Raw genomic sequence first — 26,601 nt, forward strand, 5'->3', positions numbered from 1 at the left:
TCTTAATCTACTGTTTAAGTTAATCTTTTTCTAAGAGTGACTTTCTGATCTTTTCTCCTATTTCCTAATCTTCCAGCTCCAGTATTCCTTCCATCTTTCCCTTCCCCTTCCCCAGAAGGCAAGAGCCCAGAGCAGGTAGATCACTTACATCATCCATCAAACAGTTGTGTGAACACAGTTTTGCACAGTTTCTGAAATCCAATCTGATGTTGTATTTTTTCCTGATCTAAACCAATAAGATTCATTTCAACATTTCAAACTGGTGGGAGGAGGAGGGGACTATCTTATGGCCTCTGAATAGGGACAACTGCCCCGTCTGCCTATTCTAATTACCGGGGGCCAGGGCAAGGGCACAATGCAATGTTAAGAGCATAGATTTCAGAGTTGGGCAAACTTGGGTTGATACTTTGCCACTCCCTAGTGGCTTGTGACCTTTCTGCCTCTTTTGGCCTTTGGTGGTAATCCCTTTTTTTTTTTTTTTTTAAGATTTTATTTATTTATTAGCAAGAGAGAGCACAAGCAGGTAGGAGGAGCAGAAGGACAGAGGGAGCAAGAGAAGCAGACTCCCTGCTGAGCAAGGAGCCTGACACACGGCTGGATCCTAGGACCCTGAGATCATGACCTGAACTGAAGGCAGTTCCCTAACTGACTGAAGCCACCCAGGCACCCCTTTGGTGGTAATCCTATTGCTTACTTCATTGAGACATAAGTGAGAATAGAAAGAAAAAATGCAGGTTAACACAGGACCTGGAGCCTAGTGCATACTCAATAAGGGGAAGCTATTCCCAGCTATTATCTCTGGGAAATGTACATTATGATAAGGATGTCCATGCACTCAGATGGAAATGGGAAGGCCTTCTTCCTTGCATGAGGTACATCTTGTTGGCTTGTGGCTTCTCTGCTTCTCTCTGCACATCTATTTTCCTCTATCTGCTGACAGCTCCCTCTTGCCTTCTCATTGTTTCTTGCCTCTTCAACTTGGGTTGGCAATTTCAGCCACCCCGGCTGTGTTTTTCAGTCCAAATAATCAGGAGAGGGAACTGGGCTTATCTAGTTCACCTTTTTTTGCACCAGACCATAGGGGTAGGATGGGCCTGAGTCCAGGACCCATCTCTTCAGTCACACTGAAGAGGCTACTTTTGGAAGAATGAAGAGTGTGATGTCTCTCGGGGACTTACTTGAGAGGATGTTACTTGGGAGACAAAGTAGAAAATATCTTGTCTCTAGTTAAACTTCGGGTTCAGGGTATATCCTCTTTTGATCTAAAGTGTCCTAGCAGAGACAATAAAGTTCGACCAAGATGATGAATGGTGCAATTCACCAATTCACACACTTAATAAATGGGAGTCATTTGCTTTGTGAGAGAACTCTGCTTTCCATTAGGACCCATCATACGAGTCATTCAAATAGCAGTTGCTTTTTACACTTCTTATGATTGCCTGTAGCTTTCTCTCGGGAAAAGTAAGTTTCCTTTTGTCACCACCACTTCTTACATGATACTCAGCCTAGTGCATTGATTTACATTCTCAGATATATATGAATCTTTTTTCCACTGGTTTATTTATTATTGCATCCAGCTGGCAAATATCCTTTACTCAGCATCTCTTTCTACTTTCCCACTTTATTCTTTCTTTCTTTTCTACTTACATAGAATATTTTCCCTCTCATTTCAGTCTGTTTGTTTTTGTTTTTTCTGTGTACCTCACACTACTGGACACTCAAGGATGTTGATGAATGAGCCTCCAGCCAAAGGTCTCTGGTGCTAGAGCAGCCACATCCGGGCTTCTGGAGCATGGAAATACCAGTACACTGTTCCTTGGCTGCCCCGTATAGGCTTCTATACCATGCAAGTGATTATAAACCTCAGTTCTACAGTTGAATCACACATTAAAATTGTTATCAGTAAGCTGGAAGACCTGACTCCTTCAGAAACATGTTATTGCTATCTATAATGGCTCTGAGTCATGACCTCCTTAGTTCATCCCCCCTACATTGATCATTATCTGGCTCTCTCCATTTGGATATTATCCCAATATCTTAGCACGTTTATTTTTATTTTTAAAAAAATATTTATTTATTTATTTATTTATTTATTTATTTATTTATTTATTTATTTATTTTAGAGAGAGACAGATTGAGAGGGAGAAACAGAGAGACAGCAACTGAGGGAAGGGGGCAGAGGAAGAGAGAGAATCCTGAAGCAGACTCCCCTGCTGAGCAAGGAGCCCAATGCGGGGCTCTCAATTCCAGGACCCTGAGATCATGACCTGAGCCAAAAACAAGAGCTGGCTGCCTAACTGACTGAACCAGCCAGGCACCCCTTAGCACATTGAAAATGGAATTTATTGTATTCTTTCTCAAGCTCTATCCCTTTCCAGCTTCCCTATGACAACAGTGAGAACAGTGATGGTGAACTGTACTGCTTCCACTTGTCCAGGACATTGTTACTTGTGTTGCCCTTTTCCACAGATCATCTTATTTGTGCCTCACAAAACTGCCATGAGGTTGATAGTGGCACTTGACAGATGAGGAGATAGCCCAAGAGGGGCTAAGTAACTCATTCACAGTGACAGAAGCAGCTCTTCTGATCTTGGTTCTGTGCTTTGGGCTCAGGAGCACCGCCTGGCACTTGCGCGCTAGCCTCACGGTTGTTTCTGTTCTTTTTTGTCAGGGTTCCTTTAGAGCCACATATCTAACACCCCACAGGGTTCTCCTGATTTCTCTTTTGCCGTGTCCCATTCTTGCCACTCTTAAACCAGTTCAACCACTGCCTTCCCGTGTAGGCCCTCATCTGCTGTCTTCTCAGACACTGTGAACACCTCTCCTTTTCCATTCTTCCCTTCTGCTCTAATTCATCCCGAAGACATGTGTTGGGACATAAGGTTTATTTGAAATATTTTTTCTCTTTCACAGCGTCTTCCCCTTTTTTTTTTTTTTTGCCATGTCATTCTGAGGTCTAATTCTGGCTTCCCAGCAGGACTGAAATGCGGGTCTCACGTACAGCAGCTGTTAGGACAGTGGCACCACATTCATAATTCCCACACCTGTTTGAATAGTAAATATCTGTGGCTGATTGGAAAAATCATATGCGTCAATATGCCGTTCTCATGAAATCACTCCCTTGTGGCCTACATCAGCCTCCTATTTCCTATTTTTGAAAATTCAAAATAGGCCCTATATGGAAGCCTGCCTGTTAGCTGTGAATTTGCTAACCTTGCCCTAGGTACCAAAGCAATGCAGCACTTAAACTATCTGTGCCAAGATTCAAAGATGCATGCAGCCAGGGCCTCCCTTCAGGGGGCAGATGATGGAATCATCAATTTCAGTGCTGCTAAAAATTTCCCAAGGAAAAGGAAGAGAAATAACACTTATTCTGCACCTTCTTGATGCCACCACCAACTCTGATATTTTATTTACTTTATCTCATTGAATACCTACAACAACCCTGCAAAGCAGATAAGCCTGGTGGGGGGGAGGTTGGGGAGGGCCCACGCTTGGCCACCCAACCTGAATTCATTTGAGGGATAGTATCTGAAAATCTGTTGGGAAGGGACCTATTTGCTTGAAGAATTAAAGAGGGCCTGAGAAATGAGTCATTCTAAGGAGAGTGGGGACATATTTTGGCTAAAAAATGGGAAAGGGGGTCATGAGTATTGTAAGCAGCCTGACGCTCTTATTATCTGCTGACTCTGCTATGGGGCTTCTCGCCTTAATTCTAGTGAGATTGAATAAATAGAAACAGCAAACAAAGCCATTTCACTTGAAAGCTATGGAGGCAGGATGTTCTGAGCTGAGACACCTTTGCTGGACAGCACATGTGGCAGAGTGCAGCCCACAGGGCTCCGGAGGGACTAGAAGCAGAGGGCATGCAGTCCCCTTGAACATGAAGGCATGGGGTCCCCAGGCAGCAGGCTTCACCCCTGATTCCACAGCTGGAATACAGAGATGTGGTCGACTCCACGGGCTGCTTGGATGACTATAGTTTTTTAAGAATACTTACGAGACCACCACTGGCTCCACTTTACATGCCCCTTCCCCACTCCCAGAGCTATTTGGGAGGAAGTCAAAGAGCCTTGTTTCCCAAATGCTATTTTTGTTGGCACATTTTAGTCACTATGCATTCCCACACCTGGCTGAGATGGCTTGGGAAGTAGACCATGAACATATCTTCATCTCCATTATATGGATGAAAAACCGACGCTTGGGGAATTTGAGTAACTTGCCTAAATTAACACAATTAGCAAGAGGCAGTGCTTCGATTTGAATTTAGGCCTTCTTCATTTTGAAGCCCATGCTCTTCCCACTGCCTTATTTATTCGAGAAGCATGTATCATGTGCTTACCACGCATCAGGCACAAGAGGCAGTGGGAAATAATAAGATTCTGCCCAGATGAACCTCACAGTTGGTAGTGGCAGAGATTGATAGCTGTTTTCCAAGATTCATGGGCTTCTCTTATTCCTAGACTCATAGTTGGGCTACATTCCCCAGCTTGCTTTGCAGTTTGGTCTTCAGCCTGCTGAATATGAGTAGAAAAGGTGAGTGACACTTCCAGGCCTTACCCATAAAAACCTCCCTCCCATGTGTCCCTACCAACCTTGGAAGCCATGTGTGGAAAATGGCAGAGCTGCCTCCACTGATGAGGAACATATGATTTGGCCTGCTACATGAACAAGAAATCAATTTATATTGTGCTTGAAACATTATACATTTAGGGTTTTTTTTATAGCACTAGCTATATCTTAATTGAAACATACTCCCACATGAATACTGCCTAGAATGGTTTTCTTTTTACCATAAGAACTACGGATAAACTTTCCTCCTTTTTCAACTAACTGCTTTCTAGACACGACTCTGAAAATCTGGTGGTGGTGCATGGAAAACAATCACTTGCTGGCTGGAATGGGCAACGCTGGGGACTTATATGAGAAAGCCCGCCTTGGTCCAGTGTTGCCACAACGACAGGACAATTCTTCTAAGTCTGACTCTGTATTAATCATTCCACTTTGCAAAAAGACTTGATGCTACATCCTCCAATCTGGCTTCTTCCATCAGTTATAACACAGGCAATGTCATAACCTTCCTCTGCCACTCTTTTGTTCTACTTTCAATTTGTTCAAAAGTCAAGTTGGGAAGATGGCCGCTGCCCGTTGGACCCCCTCAGAGACCTTGAAAGTTATCATAATCTTTTTTACACATCAGAAGTCAGGGATTGATTGTATTATGATGATTGTATAAATAATCCTCACAATAGAAGCTAGTGGTATATTATGTTTGTGCTTTGTTTCTAGTACAATTTTTTCCTGAAGTAAATATATGCCTTATTTTTTTTGTTTTGAATATTTTTAGTTTACTATGAAGCTATCAGGATTTTTTCCAGCTGTTAGGATTTATCTGTCAAAGGTTTTGAAACAGTACAATAAAAGTGCTATCTATAGAAGAAAAGTTGATAAATTGGGAAACATTGAAAGTAAGAATGTATGCTTGTCAAATGGCATGGTTAAAATAGAAAGGAAAAGCATGGAATGGGAGGAGATATTTGTAATATGTATATCCCAAAAAAGTACTTGTGTCCAGCATAGTAAAAGGATCCCAATGGATCAATAAAAGCACAATAAAAAAAATGGGCAAAAGATCTCAATAGCACCTTAGAAAACAGGATTTCAAATAACCATAAACATATGAAAAGGTGATCAACTTCATTAGTTATTAGGGAAATATAAATTAACACCACAGTGAAGTTTTACACATCTACCAGAATGGTTAAAATTAAGAAGATAGGCAATTTATGTGATGTCTAGTATGTGGAGCAACTGGAACTCTTCCTCACTGTTGTTGGAAATGTAAATTTGAAAAAAAACCTTTTTGGATAACTGTTGTTCTACCTATTACAGCTGAACTTATTCTGTGAACAGGCAACTCCACTCCTTATACCCAACAGAAAAGAATATATATATTCACAAAAGATGTGTACAAGAATGGTCATAGGGGCACCATTTGCAATAGTTAAAAACTGGAAACAAATGTCCACCAACAGTAGAATGGATAAGCAGTGTTGTACTCATAAAATCCTATACAGCAATGAGAATGAGCAAACTATTTCTATTTGCAGCATTATGAATGAATCTCATAAAATGCAACACTGAATGAATGAAAACTGATATAAAAGAGCACATGATATGTGATTCAATTAACATAAAGCTCAAAACTGGGCAAAACTTGGGTGCCTGGCTGGCTTGGTCAGTAGAGCATGCAGCTCTTGATCTTGGGGTTGCAAGTTCAAGCCCTGTGTTGGGCATAGAGCTTACATTAAAAACAAACAAACAAACAAACAACAACAACAACAACAACAACAAACAAATCAGGCCAAACTCACTGATGGAAATAGAAGTTAATTCAGTGGTTACCTTTGTTAGGAGGAAGGGGGCTTGAGGGAAACCTTTCAGGGTGCTGGTTATATTCTATTTCACAATCTGCATTGACTACACATTGTTCACCTTATCAAAATCCTTGGAACTGAGCACTTACAAAATATGTGCACTTTTCTGCATGCGTGTTATACTGTAATGAAAAAATGTTAAACCCACCAGATCATGCAGACATATTGAACAGATACTGAAAATTCTAGGAGATGAGATACTTCTGTGTAGAAAAGCTTCATAGTGCATGAATTCATCATTTTCTGTAGGATTTGGTTTCTTGCATGACAAATGTAAATTTCAGCATGTAGCCTTCTCAGAAGTGGAAAGGCACTCAAGTAGCATCTTGTCCAATGACCTTGCCACACTCCATTATTTATTTCATTTCATTCTATTTTATTTTATTTTATTTTATTTGAGAGCATGTGCATGCATTTGCATACGTGGGAATGGGAGGCAGGGAGACAGGGGAGAGATGAGGGGCAGAGGGAGAGAGAGAATCTTAAGCTGGCTCCATATCCAGCCTGGAGCCCAATGGGGGCACCAGATCATGTTCTGAGCCGAAATCAAAAGTTGGATCCTTAACCTCTGCCCAGGCACCTCCTTTAAAGGTGAATATTGAAGTGGAGGTGCCCAGAGTGGATATCAGTTATTTTTTGTGGGCCTGAATCCCTTCCTGGGAGGCCTGCCCCTGCTTGATATGTCCAGTATGTTGTGTTGATGGGTTCAGTAATAGCATTCTGCCCATCTACCGCCAACAGGGAGGTTGATATTTGATCTTCGCTTGGCCGATAACATTTTTTAATCCTGGGAACTTCCATTTTGAGCTGAGACATCCAGACACAGAAGGTGGTGAGGCTGCATTATCTGAAAGCAGAGCCATAGAAATACAGTTCACAAGATCCTGCTACCAAGGTGCCTGGAGCTCTTTGCTTCTGCCCTCCTCAGGCCAAATGATCCAACAGATCCTTTTATTCTCTGTCCTGCCTTATGTCCTTCCAATCAATTCATTTTTTGCTCAGGTAATAATAGTTTATTTTCATTACTTTCTACCAAAGAATTGATAGAATGTCAGATCCCCAAGCTGCAAGGTTTAAAAACTCACTACTTTTAGTTCATCCAGGAATTATTAGGCTGCACAGAAAGAATTCACATTGGCCAAATTCACAGGAATTTAATCTGTAAACCACAATATTAATTTATTGCTTTATTCTGCAAGCTATTCTTAGTCTAAGGACAAAAACAATCATTGTACAGAGAGCATTCATTTCATTTTTAACATTTATTGAGTATGCACTGCCTGTTAGGCACTGGTGCAATGAAAGTGAAAAACCAGAGATTTTCAAAAAGATTTCCCCAACCTCTGAATCACTATCGTTTCTCATTCTACTTCTAGAGTGCTGCCTATTTGATTTTTCTATACCGTTTATTTGGCCTCCGGTCAACAATCTTCAGTGGCCCCTCATCATCTACCTACTGTCCAGAATGCTTCCATCCTCCTGTCAGCCCCCATTCCAAGATAAGGCTTCCATAAAAGGACCTGGTGTTTCTTCCACTCCTTCCCACTTCCTCCCAGAGCCAGCTCTGTCTCCACACCTTCAGGTCAGTCTGGTTACCTCATAATGAATTCTGCCTCTCTGATTAGTTTATCTTGATCCTGGACATGCCAGTTTGTAATTCCACGTGCCAATCTTTCTTTACATCTTACCCTCCCTCAACTCCTGGACCAGGTGGGCATGAGATCTGAACTCTCTTCGTTCCAGAAGGGTGTTAGGACAAGGAGCAAGTCCTGAGGCCTAAGACTGGCATTCAAACTCTCAGAAATGTCACGTATTTTCTTTACATGAACATGCCACTCTAACTGGAACAAATGTTTACTCTTTTGTTAATAGAAAAGAAAGTATTTCCAATTGTCTGCTTTTGCTTATATTGTTCTCTGTCCCAGGAATGTCCCTGTGCCCCCCATTTCTTCCCTTCCTGTCTGGATCCTAGCCATGAAGCACTCCATAAATGCTCCTGACAGATCCCTCAGTGCTTTCCATCACCTGGTACCTCCTGCTTCGGTGGTGACTTGGCCATGCCTGTCTTGTCTCTACTACCAGTTTTCAAGCCTTTCAAAGGCAGTTACTGTATCTTAGACTGTTCTATTAAGTATTGATTTAAAGATGTGTGCTGAGGTCCTACTCTGTGAAGGGGACTTTACTGGGCATTTGGGGCATACAAAGAAATATAAGACTTAGGTCCTGCCTTCAAATAGTTACAGCTCAGTTGAAGACACTTTGTCACTGTAGATCACAATGACCTGTTCATATTAGTCTGCTAGAGCTGCCGTCACAAGATATCACAGACTAGGGGGGCTTGAACAACAGAGATTTATTTTCTTGGAGTTCTGGAGGCTGGAAATCCAAGACCATGTCAGCAGGACCGGTTTCTTCTGAGACCCCTCTCCTTTGCTTGCCAATGGCGGCATTCTTGCTGTGTCCTCACATGGTTTTTCCTCTGTGTGTGTGTGTGTGTGTGTGTGTGTGTGTGTGTGTGTGTGAGTTTCCTCTTGTAAGGACACTGGTCAGATTGGATTAAGACCCACTCTTACAGCTTCATTTTAACTTACTCATCCCTTTAAAGGCCCTTTCTCCAAATTCAGTCACATTCTGAGGTAATGGGGGTTAGGGATTTCAACATATACATTTTGAGTGGGACATGATTTAGCGTACAACCCTGTTGAATGATTGGTTACTGGTAACACTGTGGAATTAAGGTCCGACTGTGGCAATTACCTGTGAGTTGTCAACTAACACATTTCTTGGATTTTTGGAGGCATTCCATCAGGTATACTTCCTTCTGTTGGTCTCACAGTACACAATACAATGTAAGACACAGAGAAGACCTTATTTCCTTAAGTAATCAATAGAAGTATATAATATCTGTATTTGGTTTTCTATCTTTTAAAATTAGAGGTGGAGGGCAGCCCGGGTGGCTCAGTGGTTCAGCGCCACCTTCAGCCCAGGGCGTGATCCTGGAGACCCGGGATCGAGTCCCATGTCAGGCTCCGTGCATGAAGCCTGCTTCTCCCTCTGCCAGTGTCTCTGCCTCTCTCTCTGTCTGTCATAAATAAATAAAAAATCTTTAAAAAATAAAATAAAATAAAATAAAATAAAATAAAATAAAATAAAATAAAATAAAATAATAAAATAAAATAAAATAAAATAAAATAAAATAAAATTAGAGGTGGAGAGCCATTTGACCCACAGGAAACTTAGGGAATCATAATCCTATCCCCTAGTAGTATTCTCAGCCTGCCACTTCTTGGAACTTGGTTTTCTATTGTTGGTCCTCCATGTCGTAAGATTTTCTTTGAGTCTTTTTTGCTGGTCTGTTAGCATCTGGATATGACCAGGAAGGGTGGTAGGTATCAGGAATAGTTATAGGCTAATGAAGGTAATTGGCATATGGATTAACTAAGGGCAGGCCTTGTACAGGTGTGGCTGGTTCAGGAGTTTGATGAATCAAGGAAGGCAGAGAATAATGAAAGTGGCCAACATCAGGGTTTGCTGAAGTCTAGGGAACAAAGTTGAAAAACCAGTGAGTACAGTTCTACTCTACTAGATGGAGGAGTATCGGGCTAAGAATTGGTGGGGAAGATATTGCTCTGGAAGCATGCAACATTGCTTTGGATGCTCTTTCTTCTACCTGGCAAAATGGCCTTTTGAAAATAGCTCTGATGTTCTCTGAGCATCAGTATAAGCAATAGTCATGTGCAGTCCTAATCACCAGTATGCACAGGTGCAGCCTCATGGGTTGCTTAGGCCTGGTCTGTTGGCTTCTGTGCCATATTAGTTGTTAAATATTTTGAATATCACCCCTGTGCATATGTATGATTTCTTTATCTTTTTGGGTAAAATTTCTATCAAGGGCACCAGCTACTCTGCTATTCCGGGTTCTCATATAAAGATTTAAATGATAAATTTCACTTGGCATTCAGAACTCAGGATGATAAATAACTTTATGCTGTAGTGTACAGTTCCAATTAACATCAGCACTAAAGTCACCAGAACTGTCAGTTTCTCTACATGACAGTAACTACTGACAATTCATCTTGGTTTCCTGGATGTCATCCAGTACATTGGCCAAAGAGGACAGAGTAGGCATCTGTGTTGTATTTTAACCTCCTTCTTGCCTCCTTTTTTTTCTTCTTTTATTTGGATCTAAACTTTTTGCTATTGAATATGTAAGTGCAGAATTGGGAGGTTCCCTTATCATTCATTCATTCATTCATTCCTCTAAGAGGTATTTTAGAGTTCTTACCATGTGCTGGATACAATGGAGAGCAAAACCTGACATAATCCTTGTCCTTGTGGAATTTAGAGTCAAATAGCTAATGGCACAATAAGCCAAGAGGTCATATCCCTACTTATGTCTTTAATCTCATCCCTGCCCACTTCCCTCAAACCTTGTTCAGTTAGTTTTCCTTTTTTGCAACTTCAATCTTTTCTAATAAATGATCTTCCCCTCTGCCCATCAACATGTCATATCTCCCTTCTACTGAAATGACAATCCTCTTGTCTTCCTTTAAGTTCTTAATTGCCAACTTCTCTCCCCATCAACAGACTTCACAAGTGAGTTAGCCTTGACCTTCCACTGCCCACTCATTTCTTTTTTTAAAAAAATATTTTATTTATTTGAAAGAGAGAGAGCACAGTGAGAGAGAGAGAGAGAGAACGCAGCAGCTGGGGGGAGGGGCAGCGGGAGAGGGAAAATGAGGCACCCCACTGAGTGAGGAGCCCTAAGTGGGACTTGATCCTAGGAGCTCAGATCATGACCTGAGCTGAAGGCAGATGCTTAACCGACTGAGCCAGCCAGGTGCCCCTGCCCACTCATTTCTTAGCCACTTGTAATCCTGCTTCCACCCCAACCTCTCTGGGTGGCCAGGTAATTTCACTGTTCTGTGTATCAACTCTATTTGGTCAACTGAGGGTTCGTCTTCCTTTTCACGCTAACAGCCAGCAGCAGACAAGTAAGACCCTTTAAATCTGTTAAACCTCGTCCCTGAAAGGCTTCCCCTGACTCACTCCAGGAAAAAACGCTCCCTGTAGGAAGTACCTAACTAGCTGTTTGGCCTACGACCAGTCACTTAAGTTCTCCAGACCTCAGTTTCCTTATCGGTAATATGGGTACGTCGTGCTAAGATCTCTTCCTGTCTTAGAATTTTGTGGGTGTAGGGAATTAGATGAGGAAAGAGCCATGGGAAAGAGTGTCCCCAATGTTTCCTGACCCTAGGGACAATAAGGGAGTGAGGAGATAGTTAGCTCTCTGATAGTTCATGGAGGGGGGTAGTTGAGGAGGGGAGTCAAGGAGATACTGGAGGGCAGTGATGAGGCTGGAAAATGGGGAGGGGCAGAGGGGCTGAATAAATCCTTTCCTGGAATCATAGCTGTAGATGCTCATGGAACAAGAAGCCGTGTGTAGGCTCTGAGTTTGTGCATCCAGAATATGCAGAATTTGAAGTATGTCCTTGACACACGCTAGCTCAAAGAATGGAAGTACATACATTTCCCTTCCTGTAATGAAGATGCACAGTAGAAGCACCAACTATGGTGGTTAGTTGGATACATGAAACTTCCCTACTAGAAGATGAGTGTTTTGAGGGCAGGGAGCCTCTCTTTTCAGTCTTTACAGTTTCCCAGTGACTGTAGGAAGTACAGCTTGTTACATTGAACTGGAGAACATTCTTAGATTTTATTCAGCTTCCTCCTGAAGGGAAATTCTGAGAGTGATTCAGAATGATTGACATGTTAGATTATTTTAGCACTGACAGTTGCACTTTATATGTTCTAGTTATATGAAGCCTTTCCTCATTTATTGTTGATTCATTTGTTATCTATTTCTTCCACCATGTAAGCTTTGGAAGACAAAAATTGTGCCCCTGTGTACCCCCAACACTTAAAATTATGCTTGGCACATAGTGGGCTCTTAATAAATATTTATTGGGTGATTGTATGAATGAATCCCTGGATACGATCTCTACTTAAAATTCTTATGGTTGAAAACTTAGGGCCTGACAGCTTGCCTTGGGACGGAGGAGGTAGAGCTAGCAATTTCCCCTTTTCTGCTCTCTTATGCTTTTCCTCTACCCAAGTGACAGAGTTTGGGCTGTCCTGGAAGGTGGGAGGGAAAGAGGAATGTATCCATCAAGCCAAGAGAGTGGGACTTAAATCTCTCTGCAGCCCAGTGGTGAGTGGGCGTACAGGAAGGCTTAGCACAGCCCAGATGGAGGATCCCTTCAGCAGGTCCTGCCTGGGGATTCTTTAGCAGAGCCCCAGTGGGTGCCACCATGAACTCTCACCCATGTATCAGCAACTGGTAGGCTCCATCTTCAAGGGAAAATTTATAGTTGTCATTGGTCCACAGAGACATGAAAGAATGAATTGGTGTAGCAATAGCTATTAGTTGCATCAGTGTATAAAGTGCAGAATTGTGGGTTCTTCTGAAAGTCAAACCTAATGAAAAACAAAGCTGTGGGCTTTATGATGGATGCAGAAACCCCTGCCCTCAGTGAGCTTGCATGGTGGTGGAATCCACAACCTAACAATGGTGGAAAGGGTGTCACTCCTAGTAACCATTTCTGTTGCTCTTGGAGAAACTGGCTGAGCCGTGAAGAGGGTAAAGTTCATCTTCAATGGCTTATGCTTTCTCTCTGTGCTACTTACCTCTACTTCCCCCAAATGGGAAAAGAACCATCTGCTTGACTGAATTCATGAGAAATCTAAGTCACATGCAATTTGTTTCTCTTCCTGTCTTTGAATTCTGAAAGAAGATAGGTAACAATAATGCCCTTTGATTTGATAACCTCCTTTGAGGAATAAAGTCTAAGGAAAGAATCTAAAAGCAAGAGGGAAGAGAAAAGAGCCCAAATTTGCAATATTAAAGAATGGTAAAATCAATACAACTGAATACCATACAACCCTTAAAAATCAAGAAGTTTGAGGCATACATATAAATGTATAAGAAATAATATTGAAAAAGAAAACTAGAACATAAAATACTTGATGCACTGATTATATGTCTGATTACTGATTTGTAAAAATATGTGAATTTTTATACACTGATAATGTGTTCTGTATTACTAATCTGTGTCTAGCTCAGGGCCTAGCATGTAGTAGGTATTTAGTAATGTTTATTGCATGAAGAAGAGAATCAGAAGTAAATTTAGAGAAATGCTTGCAGTTTATATTCATCAATTTCCTTTATTGCTTAAAGCTGCTTAAATGCATAACAAAAGAGTTATAAATAAGGTCATCTTTTCAATTTCACGTTCATGATGAGAGAGGAAGGAAATACCAAATGTTAACAGTAGTGGTGTCTGAGTCTTGAGCTACAGGTAATTTCTATTTTGATTCATCAACCTCTCTGTATGTTCTCAATTTTCTACAATAACCATAATCAAGGAGAAATGATTTGTTTAAAGGATCATCCTGAGACAGCAAATTACAAACCCAAAGGAATGAATCTCTGTCATTGAAACTGCAGGCATTATGGTAAGCTTGGGGGTGGGGTATGCCTGGCATCTGGAAGCACACAGCACAGGCCACCGCCAATCCAGTCCTCCTACATGTACAATTGACTTTGGCACTCAGACTTCAAAAGTGAGAAGCAGCTGCTACTGCGAGTCTGATTGAAGCCTACACATGTTAGGGAAGCATGCCTGTGTTTTATATCATTATTGCTTGGGAAAATAGATGATATTGTCATCTCAGAAGGGCGCAAAGAAAGCATTTGTTGCAGTATGTTTTTAGTAGTATAAATTTTAAATAACTAAAATGTCCATAATAGAGACTATAGCCCTTAGAATTCAGATGTAAAAACCAAAGGAATTTGCTATGTTGCTAAGTATGTAGCTCTGAAAAGGGAACTAACTAATGCAGAACCTAAATATCTTTTAGGCAGAGCTGCTGCATGATGTATAGAAATAAAGTCACAGCAATGAATCCATGAGACCATTAGGACATGATTAGATATTTATTTGACTTAAAAAATATCTACTTCCTGGGCAAAAGTTTTTACTACCCAAATAAATAGCTTGGACTGAAAGAAACTAAAAATCACTATCATTTGTATTGGGATATATATATATAAATATTGCACAGGATATAAATATCATATATATGTGATGGAATATTATATATATATGATGGAATATTACTCAGCCATAAAAAGAGTGACATCTTGGGGTGCTTGGGTGGCTCAGTTGGTTAAGCATCTCACTCTTGATTTGGATCAGGTCATGATCTCAGGGTTGTGAGATCGAGCCCTGGATAGGGCTCTGTGCTCAGTGAGGAGTTGCCTGAGATTCTCCCTCTCCCTCTCCCTCTCCCATTGTCCCTCCTCCCACACATGCTCACTCTCTCTCAAATAAATAAATAAATCTTGGGATGACTGGGTGGCTCGGTGGTTGAGCATCTGCCTTTGGTCCAGGGTGTGGTCCTGGAGTTCTGGGATCGAATCCCAAATCAGGCTCCCTGCATGGAGCCTGTTTTTCCCTCTGCTTGTGTCTCTGCCTCTCTCTCTCTCTGTGTCTCTCATGAATAAATAAGTATTTTTTAAAAAATAAAATAAATCTTAAAAAAAAAGAGTGAAATTTTGTCATTTGCAACAACATGGGTGGATCTAGAGGGTACAATGGTAAGCAAAATATGTCAGAGAAAGACAAATACCATGTGATTTTACTCATCTGTGGAATTTAAGAAATAAAACAAATGAACAAAGAAAAGAGACAAACAAAAAACCAGACTCTTAAATATAGAGAAAAAATAAATGGTTATCAGAGGGGAGGGAAGATGGGTGAACTAGGTGAAGGGGATTAAGAGTACACTTATTGTGATAAGTACTGAGTAAGGTATAGAATTGTTAAAATCACTATATTGTACAGCTGAAACTAATATAACACTGTATGTTAACTGTACTGGAATTAAAATTTTAAAAATCACTATCATTTGGAGGCATAACCATTCAATTTGCCTAATGATACCTAACTTAAGAAATAATATTTTCAAATTGTTAAACAGAAATTTATAAGATGTTCTAGATGAAACCCTACATTTATGTAATACCTATTTCTATTTGCTAGAAGACACTAACCTTGAGCAGAGTTTAGATGCAGTTTGAACAAAGCAGCATTTTCATAGTCTCAGATGAAAACATGATTGTGTATGAAGGGGTCAACATCTAGGTTGAACTGCAGAGTAAATCCAGAGTCCTGTTGCTTTGGAAACAATAAAAGTTAAGATAGGTGTAGAGTGTTTGTCCAGAAATTCCCTTATCTAAAACTCTGTGTCTGGGTTGTAAATCAGAACTACGTCTCTGTCTAAAAGGATTTAGACTCTCTGGGCAAGAGATGGATGCTTCATTCTTATTGATATAATTACAAACACCAAAGTTTCTGATATCTGTGTTTGTAGAGAACAAAGTTTCCCAGTGAGTAGGAAAGCAGTAGTCACTTGAAGAAGGCAGCTATTATGACACTTTACAGCTGCAGTATGTCCTCAGGGGACACTGCATCCTGTTAACTGTGCAGCTGGTTTTATCTGTGCCTGTTCTTCCAGCCTGATGAATGGCAGGGAAGATTTTTACCTTCTTAGTTTGTGCTCATTTTTACTTTCTCATGGGCAATCCTAAATGCTGAACACTATACTAAGTACTTTGCATACATTATTTCATTTAATCTTGACAATAATTGTTGGCTAGTGTCCTATTTTATAGATGAGGACACTGAGGTCTGGTAGTGTTTAAAGTGGTTTGTTCAAGGTCACACAGTTAGGAAGTGGCAGAGCCATTTGAAACTCAGGGCTGCCTAACTCAAAATATATTCTTAATGTCTATACTTCAAGCACATATGGAAATTAAAGACTATTCAAAGAAACACTGACAAAATTTATTTATTTTGTGGTGCAGTGGCAGACTCATACACCCTAGGTAGGATTGTAGATGGGAACAATTTTCCTGGAGGTCAGTTTGGCAAATGTGTAGTAGAAAAAAATGAAGCCAGCAATTCAAGCTAGCAATTAATCTAGGAATTTAACCTAACAAAATAGTTTTCAAACTGGGCACAGAGGCATGTGTTAGAATTATAGCATCATTTTAAAAATAAACAAAAAAAGCAAGAAACAATGTAAACATTTTCCAGCAAGGGATTGGTTAATTAAATGGCTAGAGAGACATACAATGCATGAGTATTCAGCCATTTTAATGATAAAGATGTATTTTAGGGTAGCCCGGGTGGCTCAGCGGTTCAGTGCCGCCTTCGGCCCAGGGCCTGATCCTGGAGAGGAGGGATCGAGTCCCACGTCGGGCTCCCTGCATGGAGCCTGCTTCTCCCTCTGCCTGTGTCTCTGCCTCTCTCTCTCTCTCTCTCTCTCTGTGTGTGTGTCTCTCATGAATAAATAAATACATAAAATCTTTAAAAAAAGATGTGTTTTATAGTAATAGATACCAGATTATTGATGAGCATTTATAGTGTGATTCTATTATGTAAAATTGAATACCTTAGTATAGTTGTATGTGCAAATATGTAGTCAATATATGGAAAGGTGTTTACTATGCTTTTCTCTGGCTCAATAGTTTTTTTGTTTTTTGTTTTTGTTTTTTTACTTCTTCGTACTTCTCTTTGTTGAATATTTTATGAATTTGCTTCATTATTACAAAAAAAAACTATTTGAAAAAAAGAGTGTCAAAGCTAAATCAATTCTTGCTTTACAAACTGGAGTGATTTCATGTACACTAACCAGATGTTTTATAGAACTGAGAATCTATTTTGCTTTGGAGAAAATTCAACAGGTATGTTACAGATCCTTGAATATGTTCTAAATCCTGGACCTGGGTCAATAGGACCTGGTCTAAAATCAGATCTATCTGGGCTATAAAAGTTAAATGTCTTACATTTTCATTGAAAAAAAATTTCTTCAAACCACTTTCATTTAATTGGAGTCCGTCCTACTTGTCGATTGGCATTGTTACTTGGAAGTAAAGGAGCTTTCACTTAAGTAGCTAAAGCAAATGGATTTCCAAAAGGCTGCCTTGGGGTTCAGGAAGTAAATTTAACTATAAATCTTTCACCCCTTGGGGTTAGTTGGAATTAAGGAATTGGGCCTTGAATAGAAAGGTGGTGTGAATAGAAAAGTAGATGGAATCAGAGACGTGTTGAAAATGACCAGAAAAGAGATGACCAATTGAGAGAAATAAAAGTGGGTTATTAGTTTATGAAAAGATGCTCCCTATTACTAATCATTAGGGAAATGCAAATCAAAACTCCAATGAAATACCACCTCACACCCATTAGGATGGCTACTGAAAACAATATCAATAAGAAAAAAAACATAAAAAGCAAGTGTTAGCAAGAATGTGGAGAAACTAGAATACTTGTACATTGTTGGTTGGAATATAAGATGGTATAGACACTGTGGAAATCAGTATGGAGTTCCTAAAAAAATTAAAAGTACAAATACCACCTGATCTAGCAATTCCACTTCTGGATATATATACATACAAAAGAATTGAAAGCAGGGTCTCAGAGATATTTGTATACCCATGTCCATTGCAGCATTATTCACAATAGCTAAATAAAGTGTGTCCATCAATGGATGAATGAATAAGCAAAATGCAGAATATTAGTTAGCCTTAAAAAGGGAGGAAATTCTGCAAAATCCCACAAAAGGGATAAACCTTAGGGACATTATAAGTGAAATAAGTCAGACACAAAAAGACAAATGTTGTATGATTCCCTTACATGAGGTACTTACAGTAAACAAAATCATAGAGACAGAAAGTAGAATAGTGTTTGTCAGAGGCTGGGGGAGGAGAGAACGGAGAGTTATTGTTTAATAGGTATACAGAGCTTCAATTTTACAAGATGAAAAGAGTTCTGGGGATGGATGATGGTAATGGCTACACAACAATGTGAATGTACTTAGTACCACTGAACTGTACACTTAAAAATGGCTAAGATGGTAAATTTTATGTAGTGTGTATTTTAGCATAATAAAAAAGAAAAAAAGTGGGTTTAACTGTTATGGCAAGTGATTATGATTTGCAAAGGAAGAAGAAAAAGTCAAAGGGTCTTTAGAAAGAGTGTAACCCTAGAAAAAAGAATTCTTTCCTTAGCATCTATGGATGGTTATGGCAATATAAATAATGCCTTAAGTTTCATTCATCATTCAACAACATCTTAGCTCTGCATGTCCTGAGGATGTTTTAAAGTTAATTAAACCACTGAGCTGCAGTATGTGTGTGTGTGTGTGTGTGTGTGTGTGTGTGTGTGTGTGTGTGTAGGGGGCAGCTAGAAGGAGATGCAGGAGCTAATAACAATTGAAGCGGTGGAAATAGATGAAGCCAAACTAAGTGAGGGGAAAGAAGGGAAAAATAAAATCTTGAGGATACAAACATATTATGGCTTTGTAAGAAACGAGCAACCAAGAAAAGTGCTAGTAAAGGGAAGGTCAGAAGACAGGTAGAGGAAAAGAGACTGATGCAGAAGAGAGAGGAGAGTTTCAAAAAGGAAGAGTTTGCAGTAACCATCCAGCACTGTAGAAAGGTCCATAGTGGGAGGACTAAAGGGTCCACTGGATTTATCAATTTATCAATCTAGCAGGAACTAGAGTGTAGCCCCAACAGGAGACAGCATCACTATCCAAGTGACTCACTTGTGGGCACCTTCATGCAGTCTGGACTGGACTATACTGGGAGTATGTCCTGCAAAAGGGGACAACAGGGTGGATGTGGAGATGCATAGTGCTGGGTATTTCCAGCTGTTATTGGGAATGGGGACTCTGCTGGTACCTAGAGGTCCTGATAAACCAGGTGAGGGCAAGGTCTAAGGAAGTGCACCTAGGGCGCCAGTAACATATCTTTGACAAGAATCGACTGAATGGACATAAATGAATTAATATGAGTGAATGTGGGATGTGGGCGAAAGGTTGCTTTATGAGCAGGACAGGGAGAAGGTGGAGGATCGTGGGTGTGGCAGGATGGAGTACCTGATTCTGGAGGAAGCTGCTCACTGCCTCAGAGAGATGCCAAGGGAGGATGGCGTTTTCAAGGCAGTCAGGTTTCGGTTAGGACGAGTGAGACGGGTTTCAGGATTGACAAGGGGTTTGCTCTAGGATAGAAAACACTGGAAGAGAAACAGCAGATAATATTGCGAGACAGCAGCGCCAGAATAGGATTGAGGCAGGTGAAAGTAGCGAACTAACTGGGGGAAAAGAGTGCGGGAAAGGATAGATGTATGCTTTACAAAGCTCTTCCGCAGCCAGTGACTCATGCATCCTTGGGACATCCCAGAGAGGGACAGAGAGAGAGGGAGAGAGACGTATTATATTGCCAGCCTTTGGAATGAGGGATGCTTTCCAGATAAGGCCATCACGGCTCCGAAAGCCTGCTCAGCAGCTGTTTGATTCCTCCAGTGACAAGGCACACTCCACTTTTGGAAGTAGTACTTCCATGACAGAATTTAAAAAGCGGGTAGGAAAGAAGAAAGGTGTGGGCCCCCCTTGAGGGGAAAGCTCTGTCAATGACAGACATTTTGGGTAATTCATAGACTCGCAGAGCCAGACGTGTCAGTCAGATCTGTTCATCTGTAAAACGAAGGGGGCATATGATCTTTCTTTTCCCTCGTCTAACAGCCTGTGAAATCATCTAAGCAACCACGTCCCAATTTTACAGAACAGGAAAAAAAAAAAAAAAAGAGAGAGAGACCCCGCGGGATGTGTCTCTTTCTCAAAGTAATACAACGGATCGGCGGAGGGCCGGGCCCAGGAGCGACTCCTCCCGGGTGTGCAGGGCCTCTGGCCGCCGCATCCCCACCTTCTCCGGAAGAGGAGCGCGGCGGGAGGCTGCAGGCCGGGCGGCCTAGCCGAGAGCGCCCCGGGGCTCCAGGCGGCTTCCCGGCAGCAGTCGGAGGAACGCCCCGAGGGGAGGGGAAGAGTTGGGGCCTCCTTTCCCACACTTCGTTAGGACGCGGGCCGGGGCGGGACCGCGGCGGCCGTCCCTCGGGCGGGCGGCCGGCAGAGGGCGCGGGGCGCCTCCTGTCTCCGCGGCCCGGCGGGCGGGGAGCGCGAGGCCCGGGCGCGCCGTCGGAGCTCGCGGGCGCAGGGTCGCGGCGGCCGGGCGGGCCCCGAGCGCTCAGGGGCAGCGCGGCGGGCGGGGCGGCGGGGCGGCGGGGCGCGAGCGGGGCGGGGCGGGGCGCGGAGGGGCGGGGCGGGGCGCGGAGGGGGCGGGGCCGCGAGCGGGGGGCGGTGGCGGCGGCGGCGGCGGCGGCAGCGGCGGCGGCGGCGGCGGCCGAGGAGGAGGAGAACATGGCGGCCGCGGAGAGCGGCTGAAATGCCTGTTCTTCGGGCCAGGCGAGCGGGAGTCTGACGCGATCCGCCGAGCCCTCCCCTCAGACGGCTGGACCGCGGCCTCGAGCGCCTCGGCTGCCCCGTTCCCTGCTGCTCCCTCGAGCGGAGCCCGCGCCGGGTTCTTTCTGCATCCCCCTGCGGGGGGACCCCTGCTCCGGAGGAGGGGGCCGGAGAGCCGCGGCGGCGGCGGGCGCTCGGCCCGGGCACCGGCGGAGGCCGCGGCGGCGCCGCCTGGGTCCCGGCGAGCGCGGCGCCCGTCAGCGCGGCCCAGAGGCGGCGGCGGCGGCGGCGGCGGCGGCAGGTGAGTGGCGGGCGGCGGGCGGCGGGCGGCGGGCGCCGAGCCTCCCGGTGGGTGCAGCTGTCACGAGCCGCGCGGCCGCCGAGGCCTTAGGGGGCGGGGAGCAGCTGGCGCCCCTCCGCCCCCCTCCCTCCTTTCTCTCCGTTCCGTCCCCCTCCCACTTTCCCCGAGTTCTCCCTCGGCCTCGCGCGGCTGGAGGGGGCGGAGGTCGCAGCTGTCACGGGCGCCAGCTGGGGGCTGCGCCCGCGGAGGAAATTGCTGCAGCAGCGACTTGGCGGCCCCTTTTCCCAGTTGCCCTAGTTAGCGCCGACTGGGCGAGCATCCGCGGAGGGTGCGCGAGGCTCGCGGCCGCCGGCCCGGCGTGGGGAGCGGCGCCCCCAGCCCGCCGGCGCTCCCCGCCGCCGCCGCCGCCGAGAGGGGGAGCCGGAAGTCGGCGCGGGCGCCCCTCGGCCCCGGCGCGCGCGGTGACCTTGGCGAGCCGGGCCACCTCGCCGAGTCTCGCTTGCTCGGACTGCGAAATGGGGATGACCATGGCGTGCCTTTCCGTAAGCGCAGCCTTCGACGGCGCTTCTGTGTACCCCCCGCGCACTTGCTTTTTTTTTTTTTTTTCCCCCCCCTCCCTTCTGCCGGAGAGGGATTTCGGAGGTAGAAAGGGGATGGATACGTGAGATTTTGCTGTAGGGCCAGGGTTTGGTCCCCTTCCCAGGAGTCGGCTGAAGGGACCTGCGAGGGGGAGCCGACGTGTTGACTGGACGACCCGGAGGTGGGACTGGTTAATGGTCAGCGGCAGAACTCGAGCCGCCCTCCCGTCTCTTCGGAAGAGACACGGAGAAACCGGACACCAGGGTCCCTTGTCCTTACCAGCCAGCTGTGGGGTTTGTTTTGTTTTGTTCATTTTGCTTCTTTTTAAAGCGGTCACCCCCGTGGTCTAGGCACTGACGATGTCAGAGGGAGACGGAAGGTTTGACAGTAAAGCCTGTGTGTGTGACAAGGACAGTCCACGGTGCTGTGGCTGCAGACTTTGGTGGGCAGGAAAACTTTAAGCTGGAGGATCTTTCAGCCTTTGGTGCTGGGCTCTCCATGTTCACTGTAGAGGCGTTGAAGAGGCAGGTGTCCTTGTGGAGAAGGTGACTTTTTTTTTTTTTCTTCTGAGAGGGCGAATTTTTAATGTCGAGTCTGATGATGGTGAATGAAGGGTTCTTGACTGAATTGCAGTCCCAGCACCCTCTGTGGATGCCAAGAGTAATCTCTGTGGCGATGATTTGTGAGGGCTGAGGCTTACACTTCAGTGATTAAGAAATCTTTGAGTGTCTGTGTAAAAACATTGCTGTGGTGGAGCGTACTGTGCTGCTGAAGGGATGGATATCAAGGGTTAAATTTGTTTGAGGTTTGTCTCTTCTTCTGGAATTGGTTGGAGGTTAGACTCAAAAAAAAAAAAAAAAAAAAAAAAAAAAAGTTGGCCAAAGGGGCCTCTCAGCTTGTTTCACAGAAGCTATGATGTAGTAGGAAGGGGGTCAGATTTCTTCATGTTGAGAATAATGTGAAAAGAAAGTATTTGCTTGGGTCTTTTGGCTCTTGAACTAGAAATAGTTTTGGGTGAAAGGTAGCAGTGGGGTTTGATTCAGCTTAATAAATGGTTATTCCTTGAACTGTTTGTCATAAACTAGATACAGTTTGGAAGTCTTTCTATTTTATCCCCTGTACTTTGTGGAAAGGTCTAATTTGGTTTTGTGAACTAGCATCTGAAATGTTTTCCCTCCATTTCTTATTCAGACTTCATGCTCCGGGAACAGTGGGTCAAAAAGGGGGGCCTGAATAGGGAAATACATGGTTTGGAGAGAAAATGGAGGAGTGTCGCTTGTCAGAACAGGTGTTTGGTTTGATTTTTGTAGACATTTTGCCCTGCTTATTTGTTACATTTATTTGACTCGCAAGGAAGTTTGAGTTTTAAGGTGCAAAACTTGAATTTGACATAGTTTGTAGTTAATCTCTTCCTCGTTTCTTTTTGAGAAAATCTGTAGGATTGTGTCTATTAAATTGCTTTCTGTGTGGTTTAAGCTAAGGGAGTATTTTAGATCTGCATTTTTGGGTAAGTGGTTTTATTGAAAAAAAGTGCTTGATGGAACTAATGGTGATTGTTCCACTTAAACTGGGATTATATAGACAATGCATTTTCCTCCCTCTTTCTGCCAACATTTGTTTTTCTTTCTCCCTCAATTCTAGGGTTTCATTTCTAGAAATCTGGGCTGGAAACAGAAGCAGCAGTTTGTATAATCCCAAGAATTTGCTTATGCCAGGAAGCTGTAAGGGTAGCATGAAGTGGGTGTGATATAAAGATACTGCTACTACTTAAGACATTTAACTGTTGAGGGAGTCTAGGGTCAAATTTAATTTTTGTTGAATTTCCTGTTTTGTGTGTATGTGTTAATCTTTTGGTGGGCAGAGGATTGGGTTGCTATGGTGCTGACTGGTATATATTGTGAAAGCGTTGGCAACATTTCATGCTTTTACTCTATAGAGAAGGGTGGTAAACAAGCCTAAATAATTTAAAGATGTTCTCAGGGTGGAATGTTTTCTGCATGTATTCTTCATCTTGCTAATCCAATGACTGGTCTTCACCAGGACTAAAGGTTGAGTAAGTGATGAGAGTAGTGTAGAAGTGCTGAAAGGTAGAGTGTGGGAGAGAGGATATTGGACATTCCTTGAAAATCTTTTCTCTGTTGGATTATACATCACTATGTTATTTCTAATTGTTTTTCAAAGACTTAGCTTTCCCTTCTTTTTTTATTTTTTGTCAATTTTATATACCTTCTCGTGGAGAGATACTACCTCTCTTTCTATTTTAGTTTCTCTTTTTTTGCCTTATACTCCAAGCACTCCACATTGTTTGAGTGTTATATGGCATATCTTTTGGAGTTAGTTGGCCTTAAACCCTATGGCTTAATATAGCTTTTATTTTAGGGCAAGTATGGGAGGTCAGAATAAGCACATACTACCCATAAGCCTTAGGGTATGGAAGGAGATCCCCAGGATGCTCATTATTATCTTGGTAGTAGTTTTTGCCTTATACAGAGAGGGTAATCACAAGAATTCTCAGAGGGCCATCAACCGCTTTCCTGGCAGAGGTCCAAAACCATGTCGTGGGCTCTTTTTTACATTACCTGCATATATCAGGCACAGATAGGAGTGTGGGACTGGGTGAAAATTCATGCCATCCAGGAGTTGAATCGAGTCTGAGCTGCAGAACCGTACACATTTCTTCCCATGGTGTACAACTTTCCTACCCACTGGGACAAACTAGACTAGGAAAGGACTTCTTTGTTGCTTCTTTTCCTGGTTAACCACTAGTTTAGCCTTTGGTCATTGGTCTGAGAATGGGTCCTGTGGCCTCTGACCTCTTTTCTTACCATTTGAGATGAGATCTAGTCATTTCAAGCCTTTCCTTCTTCTCCTTTCTTTATATTTTAGTTAGACTTTGTACCTTTCTCTCAACACGCAGGGTTAGAGGTCATAAAATGGCCTAGTGGTGGCAACTGGGTACTGTTCTTGGTTGCTTAAAGAAGTGCAAGGATTTTTTTTTTTTCTTTGTAATTCTGGACAGGGCTTTATGGTCATACAGCATTACAGTATTTGGATTATAGATGTTTGGACTATAGAGAAATGGTTATTTTATATTTCCACAGGATATGTGGTTGAAGAAGAGAAATTATTACAAAACACTGACATCAACATATAAATCCAATTTGGAGGTGCAAATAGAGTGGGTTGGTGAATCCATGCTTCCTCCCCCATACCCCCATCTGCAGCACAGTATTTCTGAGGCTCCTTGAAGTGACAGGCTTTTAGAAAAGCTTAGTAGAGTTATCATATTTTGAAGATAAATACCTTATGCCAAAACAGAAGCAAACTATAGGCACTTGAGTTTTGTAAGACTTGAGATTAATCACCCTCCAGTCACCCTATCTTATATATATTTTGATATAATCGCTCCCCATGGATGTTTTAGTGTGGAGAGCCAAAGTTTAACTTTACTGAGACATCCTGGACCCCGACCATTGGGAACAGACAGATGAGACTGGTAACAGCAGGTGCAGGTGTGGAGGTGAAATACACATATTAGCAGGACCAGAATTCTGATAACACTGTGGTGTCCACCATTTCCAGAGTGATACTTAACTTTGCTCTTCTAGCTTATACTTTTGAGGCAAGTTTAGGTTTCTTTTGGAAATGGAGGCTTGACTTCAGAAAGGGGATGATGTCCTGGCTCTTCCAGATACTTAATAGATGTCACCTTGGGTTAGTTATGTAACCACACTTAACCTCAGGTTTTCATGTGTAAAATCGGAATAATGTACTTACCCTCATATGGTTCTGATCTTTCAATTATTAAATAACAACATAGGCCTAGCATGATTGGCACAAGGTAAGACTTTAACAATGTTTTCTTACACTAACATAACCTAATCACATAACTATCTAATCTGTCCCCAAATTCTGATTCTTTTCTCTGCAATTTGGATTTCCCTCTTTATTTCTGGTTCTACAATGTGGACCTCCTGTTGTTTTGCACATGGAGAGAAGAGAGTCACATCGACTCTGTGGGCCTGAGTTTCTTTATCATTAAATCAGCATATTGGCCTGATTTCACATTTTTTCCTTGTGCTAAATTCTGTGATTTGTAGGTTTATAGCTGTTTGCCTGCATGCATTTGCCTAATTCATCCTACACAGAAATGCTTAAAAAATTCCTTTCCAAAATGGTTTTTCATGTTATTGTTTGTAGCAGAGACTTTCTGTGGACAAATTTATCAAACGTAAATAATTTAAACTGTTCTACTTTTCATTCTGGAAAATTTGCTGCAGATGGCATGTGCAGAAATGCTTTGTAAACTGTAAAGTGCTACACAAGTGAAGAAAGTTACAATCACCTGTAGCTATCTTGCTCTGATCTTATGTTTCATTTTCTTTAAATTGTCTCCTTTTATCTCTTGACCTTCAAAAACAGGGTCAAAGTTGGTATGTTCTCTAGAAAGCATGATTTTTATCACCCCTTTACCATCAGTTGCTCAGTTTTTTCCAATATAATACATTTATTTCTTTTCCTTTCTTTTAGAAAGAAATCCTTTTTTTAAAAAATTGTACATTAAATTGTTTTTCCTAACTAGGTTAGAATAGTCCTTGAGATGACATGAACTACACCATTAAAAAAATTTTTTTTAATTTAAAAATTTTTTGAATTTAAATTCAATTGAGTTAGCATATACTGTATTATTAGTTTCAGGGGTAGAATTTAGTGATTCATCAGTTGCATATAACACCCAGTGCTCATTACATCAAGCGCTCTGCTTAATGCCCATCACCCAATTAGAACCACACCCTTTAGAGTAAAGGAGCCTTAATGGCAATTTAGCACAACCTCCTTAATATTACAGATGATAAGACTAAGGCCAGGCAAATATGGTAATTTTCATGGGTCCTGTACTTAGTGGCATTACTTAGGCAA

At 42.6% G+C, this 26,601-nt stretch overlaps 1 protein-coding gene and 1 long non-coding RNA gene across 6 annotated transcripts in view; one reads left to right on the top strand and one right to left on the bottom strand.

Annotated features, from left to right (window-relative positions):
• Window positions 1-6,883: 6,883 nt before the first annotated feature.
• LOC111090532 lies at window positions 6,884-20,134 on the bottom strand. Of its 2 annotated transcripts, XR_005371840.1 has the most exons (4): window positions 19,443-20,134; window positions 15,553-15,676; window positions 13,125-13,221; window positions 6,884-7,284 (listed from the first exon to the last, which is right to left on the bottom strand). It is a non-coding gene; the product is annotated as an uncharacterized LOC111090532 (long non-coding RNA). The 2 variants fall into 2 exon arrangements; XR_005371839.1 differs by lacking the exon at window positions 13,125-13,221.
• Window positions 20,135-21,629: 1,495 nt separating this feature from the next.
• Window positions 21,630-26,601, top strand: part of NCOA1 (nuclear receptor coactivator 1) — a 243,507-nt gene continuing 238,535 nt past the window's right edge. For all 4 annotated transcript variants that reach the window (XM_038560934.1, XM_038560932.1, XM_038560933.1 and 1 more), the window contains exon 1: window positions 21,630-21,644. The gene's annotated coding sequence lies outside the window, so the exon portion shown is untranslated. The remainder of the gene's footprint in view (window positions 21,645-26,601) is intronic.

This window comes from Canis lupus, chromosome 17 (genome assembly GCF_011100685.1).
Source record: "Canis lupus familiaris isolate Mischka breed German Shepherd chromosome 17, alternate assembly UU_Cfam_GSD_1.0, whole genome shotgun sequence".
Lineage (NCBI taxonomy): Eukaryota > Metazoa > Chordata > Mammalia > Carnivora > Canidae > Canis > Canis lupus.